Source organism: Nyctereutes procyonoides, unplaced genomic scaffold (assembly GCF_905146905.1).
Source record: "Nyctereutes procyonoides isolate TBG_1078 unplaced genomic scaffold, NYPRO_anot_genome, whole genome shotgun sequence".
Taxonomy (NCBI): domain Eukaryota; kingdom Metazoa; phylum Chordata; class Mammalia; order Carnivora; family Canidae; genus Nyctereutes; species Nyctereutes procyonoides.
Window position 1 is genome coordinate 19168894 of NW_026575036.1, and position 15317 is coordinate 19184210.

The 15317-nt window shown below is 34.2% G+C and overlaps 1 pseudogene; it reads left to right on the plus strand.

Moving 5' to 3' along the window:
- Window positions 1-7540: 7540 nt before the first annotated feature.
- On the plus strand, window positions 7541-7731 carry LOC129505736 (small nucleolar RNA U3; annotated as a pseudogene).
- Window positions 7732-15317: the final 7586 nt, after the last annotated feature.

Genomic DNA, 15317 nt, shown 5'->3' on the forward strand with positions numbered 1-15317 from the left:
ATCTGAATAGACATGTTTCCAAAGAAGCTATACAGTTGGCCAATAAGCACAAGAAAAGATGCACATCACTAATCATTAGGGGAATGAAAATCAAAACCACAATGTGATACCACTTTATACTTATTAGAATGGCCATTATCCAAACAGAAAGAAAAAAAAAAGTGTTGGGGAGGATATGGGGGAAATGGAAACTTAGTGCACTGTTGGTGGGAAATGTAAATTAGTGCAGCCACTATGGAAGACAGTATGGAGTTTTCTTAAAAAATTAAAAATAAAACTACCATATGATCCCGTAATTCCAGTACTACATATTTATCTGAAGAAACAAAAACTATAATTTGAAAAGATATATGCACTCCCATGCATTATTTATGATAGCCAAGGTATGGAAACAACTTAAGTAATCATCAGTTAATGAAAGGATACAGAAGATGTGATACACACACACATATACATACAATAGAATACTACTCAGCCTTAAATAAAGAATAAAATCTTGCCATTTTAACAACATGGGTGGGTCTTGATGGAATTATGCTAATAAGTCAGAAAAAGAAAGACATACTGTATGATTTCAGTTATGTGTGGAATCAAAAAAACCAAAATAAGCAAACAAAACTCACAGATACAAAACAGATCAGTGGTTGCTAGCAGAGAAGTTTGGGGATGGGTGAAATGAGTTAAGAGGCATAATTTCCGATTATAAAATAAATAACTCATGGTGATATTATGTACACCACGGTGACTGTACTCAGGAATGTTGTAATGCATATTTGAAAGTTGCTAAAAGAGTAAATTCTAAAAGTTTTTTTTTTTAATTTTTATTTATTTATGATAGTCACAGAGAGAGAGAGAGAGAGAGGCAGAGACACAGGCAGGGGGAGAAGCAGGCTCCATGCACCGGGAGCCCGACGTGGGATCCGATCCCGGGTCTCCAGGATCGCGCCCTGGGCCAAAGGCAGGCGCTAAACTGCTGCGCCACCCAGGGATCCCAAATTCTAAAAGTTTTCACGCAAGAAAAATATTGCAATTTTGTATGGTGACAGATGGTAACTAGACTTACTGTGGTTAGCATTATACTCTATACCTGAAACTACTATAATGTTATATGCCAATTATACCTCAATAAAACAAAAAACAAAACAAGCAGAAATAATTGATATAGTTATGAATAGTATACTTACCAAAATGCCTATAAGATTTTATTTGATTTTCTAAAAAATAGATTGCGGATATTTAGTCAAGTTTAAAAGTTAGTTGGGTTAGGTCTCCCTATACCACCTCAGTATGATTATGTAATTCATTTGGGTTCATTTGCTTTTGATTGGATAAGGTTTTAATTTCTTTTATTTTCGTATTTTAATAAGGAGAAAATTAATATACTTCTACAAGGGATCCCTGGGTGGCGCGGTGGTTTGGCGCCTGCCTTTGGCCCAGGGAGCGATCCTGGAGACCCGGGATCGAATCCCACATCGGGCTCCCGGTGCATGGAGCCTGCTTCTCCGTCTGCCTATGTCTCTGCCTCTCTCTCTCTCTCTCTCTCTCTCTCTCTCTCTGTGACTATCATAAATAAATAAAAATTAAAAAATGTATATACTTCTACAAAAAATGTAAACCAGACATGCATCATTCTACATGTCTTTTACTGTCTCCTACTCCCATGTATCCTTGCCATTAACAAATTTCATTGTTTTCTGGCATCTTCCCTGTTTCTTTTTGCAAAAGAAAGCACGCACAGGCACACACACACATACACAACACACACGCATACACAAAGAGTATGTCATATATTGATACGCTCTTTGTTTTATTTTTATTAATATATCCTAAAAATCACCCCATCCAGAGAAGTTTTCCTAATTTTTTTTTACGACTACATAGTCTGCCACCATGTGGGTGTAGTTTAGTAGACCAAATCTTCTATTTAGGCATTTAGGTAATTTGCAATATTTTGTCATTACAAATAATGTGCAACATGTATTTCCATACTGTTCCAAACATACCCTCCTAGAGCTGGGATTTCTGGTACAGAATGTAAATGCATATATAATTTTGTTGGATATTGCCAAATTCTCCAGAAGAGTTGTACAATTTTGCTTTACCACAGCAATGCATGAGAGTGCTTGTCTTTCCACGGCCTTGCCAACAGAGTGCATTATTAAGCTTTTGAATTTCTATCAATCTATTGTGAGAAGAGGTAACTTAGTGAGATTCTAATTTAAATTTCTTTTATTATTTTGTGTAGCTGAGGTGGCTCAGCAGTTTGATGCAGCCTTTGGGCCAGGGCGTGATCCTGGTGACTTGGGATCGAGTCCCACGTCGGGCTCCCTGCATGGGGCCTGCTTCTCCCTCTGCCTGTCTCTCTGCCTCTCTCTCTCTGTGTCTCTTATGAATAAATAAATAAAATCTTAAAAAAATAAATTTCTTTTATTATAAATAACATTGAATGCCACTTCATGTGTCTAAGGATCACATGGTCTTTGTGAATTTATCTATATTGTATTTTGCCACTCTTTCTATAGAATTTTGATTTTTTTAATCTAGATAAAAATACTTCTTTATATACTAGGTATATTATCCCTTTATCTGTTGTTTTATGTTGCAAAAAATTTGTTTTGTTTTGTTTTTAATCTGATAACTTTCACTTCATCTTTTACAGAAATTATTCTATTATCTACAGGACAATTTTGATAAATTTTATTTTTCTAGTGAACTATTAATTATTGATTTCATATGTTTTCCAATTTTTACGCAGGTGTGCAAAATTTGTTTCTAATTATATTATGTACATAATATGATATTGATTTCTCCCCCTGAATTAATAGTTATTTCTTCCATGTTATTTCTTCTCCCTTTTAAAAAATATATTCATTTAGCTAGTATTTTGCCTGTATTTTTTACTTTTTTTACAATTAAGATTTTGATTTAATTTAATAGACTATTTTCTGTTCCCTTTTTAACTAATCTCTGTGTTTATCTCTATCATTTTCTTCATTGTGCTCATTGTGCTTCCTTTTTAAATTTTTTTTTAATTTGGGGATTATTTAATTTTTATCTATATTTCTATTGCTATGGAGTGAGAAGCAGCAAACTGTTTTTTGTAAAGGCCTTATAAATAGTATAAATTCTAGGTTTTATGAGCCATATAATCTCTGTTACAACTATCCAACTCTGCAGCTGTAGTGCAAAAGCAGCCATAAGACATATATAAATAAGTGGAACTGTTTTTGCAGATCATACAAAACAGGCACTGAGCTGGATTTGCCCCTGAGGAATGTAGTTGTCTGACTCTTGATATAGATATTTAAGACCAAATTTTCCCCTATTATTACTTTAAATATACCCCACAGATTCTACAATGTATCGGTTTAGTTACCTTTCGTTTTTCAAAGATTTTGTAACTAATCATTGTATTTCCTCTTCTACTTTATTTAACAGAGGGTTTTTAAAAATTTCCACATGATATTTTTTTTAGTTTCTAGTTGTTTTGCATTATAATCAGAGTGTTGTTGCAATTGCTTCTAATATGGAAGTTACTGATGTTTTCTTTGTGACCTAATATATGGTTAATTTTTGTGAATATTCTATGTGCATTTGACAGGGAAACATATTCTCCATATTGCTGTGTAGTGTTTGATATATCTCCGTACATTCTATATTGTTGATTATATTATTTAGATTTTCTCTAGCCCAAATTTTTAAATTTGGTTTGTCTTGAACTAAAAATAATGTGTCAAAATCTCCTATTTTTAATATTACTATTTCTTCTTGTTTCTCTTGTGGTTTGTTCTCAATAAATGGTTACAGTATTATTTGGTGCATAAATATGACTTTTATTTTCTCCTTGTAAATTGTGGGTTCTAGCATTTTAAAATGCCCTTTTTGTTCTCATTTCATGTTTTTTTGGCTTGAATTTTACTTTGGTATCAGAAACACAGGCACTGCTTCCTTATTGTTCCCATTTGCCTACTATGTCTTTACCCTTGCATTTATGTTTCAAACTTTTGAATTACTGCTTTAACTATATCTCTTGTACACAAGGGAGAGCTGGGTTTGCTCTAGGAGCCAATTTGAAAATCTTTTCCTTTAGTACGTAAGTGAAACCTGTTCATACTTATTATGATTTATATGGTGCTTTTGTAATATTATTTTATAATTACGGTGTCTAGTGTGTTATATTTTCTGTACCTCTTTCTGTATTTACCTCTCTCTGTATTTATGAATGCTTCTTTCCTTTATTCAACATTTCTTTTGATATTGAGGGAGTTTTGTCTTATGTTTTATTCATATATGCCTATTCACATATACCTTTTATAGTGCCTTTAATCATCTTATTTCTTACTTAATGTATCACTCTGCCATTTGTGAAAAGTAAATGGCATTCTTTGATTCCCACTCATTACATTTACAACAGCTGATGCTCTTATTCCACTTTCTTCTATCTATTTTGTCCTTCCATTTATTAGTTGCATTATTTTTCTTGATGGAATATTTGATGTTTACATTTCAAACTTACAACTAAACCTGTATTAGTTCTATAATTAAGTATATGAAATGCTCATATTCTGTCCTTTTGTAGAAGCTTCTTAGTTGCCTAGTTTTTGATTAAACTCATCTTACATAGAAGCCTCATGAAGAGCTCCTGGTTATAGTGTATCTTGAGTTCCTTCTCATTCAAAGTTGTTTATGTTTATAGACTTGATACTTGAAGGGTTGCTTGGTTGGATATAAAATCTTGGTTCACACTTTGCCAGATTTTTTGAAATGCTGCTATATTGTGACTTTACCCTTGAAAAGTCTGACGCCAGTGTAATTTTTTTTTATTTTTCTAATTTAATGTTTTTGTCCAGGAATCCTTATGATTTTGTTTTTTCTTTGAAGACTAATAGTTTTACTAAGATTTTGAGAATCTATTGCTCTGGGTTAACTTTCTCAGGTACACTAGGGGCCCTTTCAGTATATAAATTTAGCTGTGTTTTGAAAGCTTTGTTAGATTATGGTTTTAAATATTACTGCTATTAGATTGTTTTGCTTTTCTTCAGAAACTAGTTATATGCATGCTGGACCTTCTTAGCTTGGCATTTGTTTCATTTACCATCTCTTTAATCATTTTTATTTCTTTATCTTATTGCATTTACTTGATTGTTTTTCTTCCTTTCTTCAATAGCCCTGATTAAATTTTCATTTGGATTTATTATCCCTTGAGTATTTTGTAATATGTTATTTTTTTAAGGAATGGTTTATCTCTTTGTTAAACTTTTTTGAGCTAGTTTAACTCTTGTTGCTTTCTTCCTATGAGATTTTTGGTGTTTGTTATTTTGTTGTTGCTATTTTTAATTTTTAAATTTTTGATTTTTACTTTTTTTGGTTAAAAGATTTTATTTATTTGAAAGAGACAGTGAGGAGAGCACCAGCAGGAGAGGGAGAAGCAGACTCTTAGCTGAGCAGGGAGCCCTACATGGGCTCAATCCCAGTACCCCAGGATTATGACCTGAGCTGAAAACAGATGATTAACTGACTGAACCACCTGGGCACCTCTTTTTCTTAGTTTTTAAAAAATGCCTTTAAATTCTTGTTGAGGATTTAAAATTCTGATTCAAGTGCTGTGTTGCAGTTTTCTCCATTTGTGTGTGTGTGTGTGTGTGTGTGTGTGTGTGTGTGTGTGAGAGAGAGAGAGAGAGAGAGAGAGGAGAATTTTCTCAACTGAAATATTTGATTCACAGTTTGTATTTTCTTCTTTCAATAGTTCTATATGAAATTTGACTTTTTTCTTTTTCTTAACATATAATGGACAAGTTTTGAGAGCTACCTCTTTTAGTTTATCAAACTATTGTTTAGTTAAAGGATATTACTGTCTCTTTTTAGTGATGGTGGAGCTGGCCAAGTTGTTTTATTTTTGCCCTCTTTGATTCTATGAGATTGTTACTTCTCTTTTCTACTTTTTTTACCTTTTCCTCCTCTCTTACTACCACATCTTCTCAAGAGACAAATTTTCTCTAATAATTTTTCCCCCAGTAATAATTCTATTAAGTCTTCTGCCACTTTCTCATTTTTGAGTAACTTCCAGATGCTTGGTGCTGTGAATTCTCAGATTCAGGCCAATATTTGGATTTTGTTGGTGAAAACATTTTTTCCTAAGGTGCTTTTCCTGCAGTTCATATGTGAACTGTTCCCCCAAGGAATCTCTTAGCCTCCCTTCTCTTACTCTTTAGATACAACATAGGCAGGTAGCAGTAATGAGAACTCTGGAATTTGGTACTTATTTATTTACTTACAAGTAATTTGAATTTGATGGTATTTTCTCTCTTCTTGTAATGCTGAAGATTTGGGTCACATGTGGCTTTATTTGACTTCCTTGTTGCTCTTATGTTTTGGAGGGTACGGTGTGAAGAGATTTATATTTAGGCAATCATTATCTTTTATAAATGAAGTTTTAGGTGTTTTGAAATTGAAACTATATTAGAAAATACATGGCAAAGTCTCCATGTGTATTGTCCTACCTAGACAATCCTCTCAGTTTGGAGGTTTGTATTCTGAACATTTCCATTTCCTTGTAGTATAACAATATTATTTTATTCTCCTAGGAATGCATCTTTCTCTGAATAAGTTAATATGTTTCAAGAAATGTTTCTCATAAATTTATAACAGAAATAAATTAGAGTTAGTATCTCTGGACTCAATCTTGTAATTGTGTTGCTAAATCTGGTCTGGTTATGGGTTAACTGAGTAGCTTTCCAGCTCTTCCTTTCTTCCCTTTCGTGTAAAGCTTATGTTTACTCAAAGTTTAGGGAAATTTAGTCTGTGAAGGGTAGTGAAAGTTTGGGTAAATAATCAGTAATTATGAGGTTATTTCAATTATTTGAAGGAATTAGGAAATGACCACCACTGGTAAATAAAACACCAGTTTGTTTAATATAAAAATGTCAGAAAGCTTTTCTCAGATGTACTGTATCAATGGAGTGCTAACTCTCTGGAGCCCACCAACTGCCCAAGTCACAAAACCAAGCAGCCTGCTCTGGAGGGTCCAGATGGATAACTCTACAGGACAGTATATCCAGGGGGAATTGTCAGTCTGGACAGTGTGAGTGCTCACCAACAGTGTTCACTGATCATTATATAGCTTGCCATGGATATTTTTAAAACGGAGCCCCCTTTCATAATTGTTGTTTAGCTATTCTAAAATACTTTTGAAATATTTGTTGTGCAGTACCATGTGCCATGTACTACTCTAGCATTAGGGAGATAGTAGTTAATAAGACAGCCAAGATCCTTATCCTCATGGAGCATATATTCTATAGGGAGTAAAAGAAGATATACAGACAAACATTTAAATACCAAATATTACATCTCACAGTGAAGTGCTATGAAGGAAAAACAATAGTGTGATATGATAAAGAATCTGAGTGGGGGTTAGGAGTGATGTTAGGAGTGTCATCACAGGAGTCTTCTGTGAGAGAGGACACTTAAAATTAGACTTTAAAAAATCATAGAAAGCCAATCATATGAAGAACCAGGAGACTTTTAGAAAAAAGGAACAACAAAGACTATGCTTTCAGAGGTCATTTCTATAGTTTGTTACTAGAGAAGTTTCTTTGAATGTAGAGTACCTGAAACCTGTGTTCTCTCCTCAGCATGAAGCTGGCTTTAGGTGTTGCTTCCTCAACTGTCTATTGCCATTGATGATTGTTCTTCTCCTCCTTCTGGGGAGTAAGAGGAAACAGTCTGAGTGGAAGGGGAAAAAAATAGAAAAAAGAAACAAAAAACTGAATTTGGCACATTTAAGGAACAAAAGCAAGGCCAGAGTGGCTGGAACACAGCGAACAAAGAACTGAGTGGTTGAGATGAGGTCAAAGAGGTGAGGAGGAGACAGAGTGTAACGGAGAAGTTGGACATTCAAACTATAATCCAAAGTCTTTATAAAATATTTGATGGGTGAGTGGTCTAAACTGATTCCTGTTTTTCAATGATTACTCTGGGTGATTTGACAAATAGCTGGGGATGGAAAGGAGGGAGACCAATGATCAGGTTATTGTACTAGGCTTAGACAAAGGGAATGGTAGCTTTGATCAGAGTGACGGCCCTGTGAGACATTTGAATATGATCTGGAGGATGGATAATAGGAATTATTTTATTAAATTATCCTATTAAATTGTAAGTGAGGGAAAGGGAAGAATGGAGGATGACTCCTACATTTTGGAATTGAACATTTAATTGAATGTTGGGGAAATAATCCAAGAAAATTGGCATTTAATTTTGCAAGAATTGTTGCTGATACATTGCAGCATGATCATAAAAGGAGGAATGAAAAAAAAAACCAGGAGACTGATAGGAAGTTTCACTTTTTGTTTGTTGCACTGATTGATTTTATGGTTTAATTTTACAGTGTTGTCAGGATTGAGCTGATGGCCCAAGAGCAGTTGTTTCTGCTGTAACATGCCCAGTCATGATGTCACCAAGTCTTCTCTGAGAGGTAACATGTAAGCTTGGACTTGAAAAATCATAGAAGTCTAGTCATAAAAGAGCCAGGAGAAGAACATTTTAGGAAAAAGCAACAGCACTGAATTTGGCATTCAAGGTTTATAATCAAGACCAATTGTGGCTGCAGCATAGTAAGTGAAGAGCTGAGTGGTTTGAGATAAGATCAGAGAGATAGACAAGAGCCAGACCATCTATAATGGGAAGAGTGGGGCATTCAAACTGTAGTGTAAAACCATTAGAGAATTTTACTTTAAGATTTATTTATTTATTTGAGAGAGAGAGAGAAAGAGAGAGGGAGAGAGAGAGAGAAGCCTGAGGGAGGAGCAGAGGGAAAGGGAGAGAGAGAATCTCAAGTGGACTCCATGCTGAACACCCAGCCCCATGTGGGGCTCCACACAGGGCTCAATCCCAGAACCGTGGGGTCATGACCTGAGCCAAAATCAACAGTCAGATACTTGATTGACTGAATTCCCCAGGCACCCCATTAGAGAATTTTAAATGAGGGAAGACTTAAACAGTAGGGGGTTCAAGGTTTTTTCAGAGTGAGAGGCCATCCCAGAATGCATTAATCCTTGTGTCAACAGCCTTGTAGGTCCCATCCATCCTGTTGACCTCTGCAAACATCCTCTCCAAAGAATGGTGAAGCACATGCGAAACTCCAGGCTTTCATATCATTTTCAAGCCTACAGTCCAAATGAACAACTGTAGTCTCCTTTTCCTTTCATAACTGACCAGATCCATGTCCTAGTTTCTTTGAGTTCACACCGAAAATTTGCTACTTAACAAAAGAATCCTTGATGGTATAAGAACCCTCTCAACCTGAGTGACAAAAAAAGTAAACAGCAATAGCAATATAGAAAAAATTCAGGCATTCAGGGAAAATAGAAAGGTAGGGTAAGCAGTTTTTAGTCATGTATACATGATTGATATACATTTAAAACATATATATATATATATATATATATATATATATATATCCCAACTTTCTTCAGGTAGATAACCAGCTGGAGAGGAATCCAGGCTTTGAGCCAATTTTATTGCAATGTCAAATGGTACAAATTTTTGGAAAAATGAATGATTATGTCCACGTAAAAGTTAAAGTAAATTTTCTTGTAAGTGTTGCTTCTAATTTGACAATTGAATGGCAGCAAAAAGCTCGGATTTCTTCTTAAACTATACTTTGTGCTTTCATTATATGCTGAGATACTTGTGCTACACATTCCTCTTAGTGTTACTGAATACTCAAAGAAAGGGCAATGGGACTAATGGGATGGCTTTTCTGACCTTCTTTTCTTCAGAAACAAGCCAATAATTCAGAGTCCCCAAATTTGAATTTTATATATTCTCTACTTGTTCATGTTGATTTATGATTTTCCATGCTTTTATCAGCAAATTTTCACATTTCTTATAATTTTTAAAAAAATATTTTATTTATTTATTCGTAGAGACACACAGAGAGAGACAGAGATACAGGCAGAGGGAGAAGCAGGCTCCATGCAGATAGCCTGACGTGGGACTCGATCCCGGGTCTCCAGGATCACGCCCTGGGCTGCAGGCGGTGCTAAACCGCTGCGCCACCGGGGCTGCCCACATTTCTTATAATTAACCTTTAAGTTAATGCTTCATTAAGGTAACAGGTGATAGAGATATTCTTTCTATAGTGAGTAATTATTAACATGATCTTCAAAATTCAATGAATTCTGTTTCAAACATAAGTAAACTAAAAAAAATTTTCAAAAATTAACTCTCATGAATAAAACCATATCTATGCCATTCATTATTATCTATCTATTTAAATTCATTTGCTTTTAAAGCTCTAATTCAAAAGTTACCCTTCTGAATACTTCTAAGATAACACATAATAAAAGGAGAGAGAAGTAACAGATTTTTTAGTTTTTACCAGAATTCCCAACCAACCAAATATAATCCTTGTCTTGAAGGGGTTTTTTATTTGTAACACTGTAACAACAAATGGTAACATTTATACCAACAAATGCATACAATATAATGTAATAGTGGTATAATAAATTTATGTGTAAAATGTCAAAGTACAGAAGTGGTGGTGACTATCCGGGTGTGGGTGTAAGAGGAAAGTGTAGGTTTCCCAAAAGAAGTACCAGCTAACACTGTTTTAGAGGATAAACAAGAGTCTACCCAGTTGAAAAGTCTGGGTAACAAAGAGGGAGGAATAGATCTCAGGTTGAGGTAACAAGTATGAAGACAGAGTCAAGAAGAAAGCATGGCATTAGGAGTACTCTGTTTTAATTGGGTTCTTAATTCTTCAATCCTTCCTTTTTCATGGTCAACAAATATTTATTGAGGACCTATTATGCCCCATGTACTGTTTGGCCTATGAAGTGAGCATATTGAAATGAACAAAAGAGAGTCAGTGTAAGCCACGGTGGATCTTAAATTCTAAAGGTAAGATAGTCATATTTTACAAGATAGTCAATAAATCAAATGAGTACAAAAAATGTACAGTATTATAGCTAATGAAAAATACCATAGACAAATAAGGAGGAAGAAAAGGAAATGAGAGTTCTAGGGTGGAGGGATGTCACTTTTAAGTGAGATGATGAGGGGTAGGTTGATTGAGAAGGTAACATTTTAATAAAAATTGGAATTCCTGTAATTCACACAGGAATTGAGGATGACTATTTCTGGAAGGGAGACCAGCAGTACAAAAGCCCTGTGATTGATTGGAGTGTGCCTCAGTTGAGGAATAGTGAAGAGGCCAATGTAGTTTCCAATCTGTTTTTCGTTCTCTTTATGCTTATGCTTTAATCATAGTCAAATCTCAATCTTTGAGCATGCCTTGCAATTTTACATTATATATTTTACACTTTTTTTCTCACTAGAAATGTTGTCTTAAGTTCTAGATACTGATAATTCTTCCTGTAAGAATATATCTAAACATCATCTCTATTTCCTTTTCCTCTCCCAGATATATTAAGGTTCTGTTTTCATAATGTTCCTTTTTAACTTGTACCAAGGTAATTTTTTTTCAGTTTTGGACATTTTGAGTTTGATATGATTCTGAATGATCCAAGTACAGAAATGGACATATGAGTCTGCAGTGCAGAGTAGAGCCAAGGTTGGACATGGAGATTTATAATATATATCATATATATATATTATTGATATCATATATTATTCATGTATATATATATATAAATTTAGAAACCAAAGAATTCATAATATCATACAGGAGAAAATATAAAGTGATAAGAGAGTTAAGAATCAGCACAATTCTACATAAAATTAATATTGAGAGAAAGTGGAAGAGAAATACAGAGTAAGAGAATTTGGGGAAGGTGCTTTAGAGTTCTTACAGAATTAGAAAGAAACCCAGGAGAGAACTGAAAGGTGATAATGACCTATGAGGGCCACAGTGGAACATTTTCAGTTCTCTGGGTCTTGTATTATAAATAGAGGAAATACAGGGTCAGAGTAATTTTCTGTGAGGAAGGTTTGAACATACTTTTATAATAAGGGCAAGTCTAGAAAAATGGGTGTTGAAAATATAGGCAGTATTAACAATAATTGATGAAAAGGAGACAGGAGGAGAAGGGTTAAAAAAAACCACAATATATTTGGTTGTAGTAGAAACTCATCAGCTTTCATGGGAACATCCATGAAAATTCAAAGAAAATTTATAGTTACAAAAGCTTAGTAGGTTAAGTAATATCTAACAGGAATTTATCAATTTCTGGGTAGATTTCTTTCCAACTATTATGTCTTCTAGTTTTTTATATGTTATATAATGAGCATGAGTAATTTATTAAGTTGTGTTGAATTATTCAGGAAACAGTTTCTAGGGTGAAGATTTGTATGTAAATTTCCAACTTATTTGGGAAAATATCCATTGTAGACAGATTTTCCATTTTGCCCTAGAGCATAACTATAATAGCAGTTTTTAAATCCTTGTCTCCTAAGTATAATATCTGTGCTTACTCTTAAGTATGAATCTCATTTTGTTTTTGTTTTTCTTTTGAGAGGCAAGCAATAGTAGGGAGAGGAAGGTATAGTAATTTTAGATTATATCCTGGACATTGCAATGATACACCATAGAGATTATGGATTCTGTTGTGTGTTTTTGAAGAATATGAATATGTTTCATTTGTTTGTTTAGAAGGTGGTTAACTGGGAGGTACTCAAATTCCAAACTCTGTCTTCCCTGTGGCAGGCAGCAGTTGAAATCTCTGTTAAATTCTTGTACTAGTTCGCTATTGTTGCTGTAACAAATTATCACACAACAAAACAACTAAATGTGTCCGCTTACTTAAATCAACAAAATGTCTTAAAACAAAAAAATATTCTCTCACAATTCTTGACTCTGGAATGTACAAATCAGCATCACTGGGCCAAAATCAAGATGGCTCAGCATGGCCACCCTCCCTCAGTGGCTCTAGGAGAATCCATTTTTTGCTTCCTCCAGATTCTGGTGGCTGCAGAGATTCCTTGGCATATGGCTGCACCATTCTAATTTTCAAGGCCAGCATCCTCAAATCTCCCTCTGCTCTGTCTTCACATCACCATCTGCTCTGTATATAGTAAAATCTCTCTTGGCCTGCCTCTTATAAGGATGCATGTGATCACATTTAGGACCTAGTTGGATAATCCAAGATAATCTGATCTCAGATCTCAATTCCTTAATCACTTCTGCAGAGACTTTGCCATATAAAGGAACATTCACAGGTTCCAGAGAGTAAGAGTCCATTATGCATCCTATTCTAATTCTTTTAACTTTATCTGTACTGCTTGGAATCTGTCCTGTGTATTTATAGTTTATTTATTTTTTATTTTATTTTATTTTATTTTATTTTATTTTATATTTTATTTTTGTATTTATAGTTTAGGAGTCACTTTAAAATTTGTGTAGAGTTTATACTCTGGACTGACAATTCTTCCTGTCTGGATGTCTTCTTTCTGGGACATTCTTGTCTCAATTTTTTTTTTCATCATTATCTACAACTCTGTTTTCTGGTTCTTCAAGCCAGAAATATTCTCCCCCACCCCTAGATTTATTCATCCTGTTTGGAACCCATCAGACCTTTCCTCAGGACCAAAGTGGTATAAAATGGGAGACTCACCTTTTCCCATTTCATTGTTTTCGTGGATAGACACCTCTTCAGGCTCTGCCTTTTTTTGGTTATTATCCAATGCCCTCAAATAGGTTTTCTTCTTCTTCTTCTTCTTCTTCCTCCTCCTCCTTCCTCTCCTCCTCCTTCCTTCTCCTCCTCCTCCTCCTTCCTCCTCCTCCTTCCTCCTCCTCCTCCTTCTTTCTTTCTTCTTTTCTTTCTTTCTTCTTTCTTCTTCTTCTTCTTCTTCTTCTTCTTCTTCTTCTTCTTCTTCTTCATCTTCCTTCTTCTTCTTCTTCTTCTTCTTCTTCTTCTTCTTCTTCTTCTTCTTCTTCTCTTCTCTTCTTCTTTCTTCTTTTCCAGAGCTTACAGGAGGGTGGATGGTTCAATAATAACTACTTCTTTATTACTGGAAGCTGAACTCCCACATTCTTTTTAAGAGTACAAGGGGCATTTACCAAAAATGCTAATTTTGCATTATAAACAAAGCCTCAACATATTGCCAAGAGTTAAAATCTTCTTAGAGTATTTTCCTGAGAAAAGTAAAATTAAAATTTTGAAACAAAAAATAAGTAGAAAACTCCTAAATTACTATAAATTAAATAATGTACTTCTAAATTATGTTTGGATTGAAAAAGAAAAGCAGAGATTAGAAAATATTTAAATGGAATTATAATAAAGGTAACACATATTAAAACTTGTCAGATATAAAAAAGCGCTGCTTAGAGAAAATATTATAACCTTAAAGGCAATATTTAAAAAGATGAAATGCTAAAACATCAATGATATCATTTTCTACTTCAAGAATAGAGGAAAAGAACAAATCCAAACTAAGTAAGTAGAAGGAAATAATGGAGGTAAGGGCAGAAATCGATAAAATAGAAAACACACATTACAGAAAAATTAGAAAGTCAAATTGATATTTGAGATAATTAATAAAATTTCTAAATACTGGAAAACTAATAGGGGAAAAACCTCACAATTTATCAACATCTAAAATGATAATTGAATCACAAATACAGATCTAAAGGATATTAAATACACTCAAAAGGGGGTTTTATGAGCAACTTTATGGCAATAAATTTGAATTCTTTCCTCTGTACCTCTCCTTTTGCTTCTTTTGGTTGTTTTTTGGGGGTAGGATGTATATGTGGGTAGATGACCTTTTATAAAGATGCTAGTGCCATATTATTAACAAATAGTTTCATGTCATTTTGCCTCTCATTATATGTCATAGGAAACTGAGGATCATAGTTCTATCCCTAGCCTCTCAGCTATTTACTAGTTTAGAATAGAAGAAAGGTCTTCTAATGTCTCACCCTATGTCCAGTCCAGATGTGAAGGTATTCATCATTTCAAGGGTATACTTAGAAAATGAAATTTTCAGTGTTTATAGCGGTTGTTAGGAAAGAATGGAAAGGACATGTTAATTAAGGTTGACAATGGAGTTCACTATTAATAACTGACTCCCTACTCTCCGTGAATAACAGAGACCAAGCTCCAATTTAACAATTGAATTGAGTGTTGTCCTTCTCCATAAGTTTCATGAGTTGAAAAAAAAATTGGAGGACATATTGGCTAAGGAGTAACATACCTTTTTGTTACATCACACATTCATTCCTGTTATGCAAATTGGGATGTATTAAGGAGAAATAGTGGATTCTACTGTGAGACAATGGAATCTGCGAAGATATCCTTGCAATGTCAGTAATACCTGTGGATTTTCTATGAATCTGCCCTTTTGGTGCACAGCAGTCA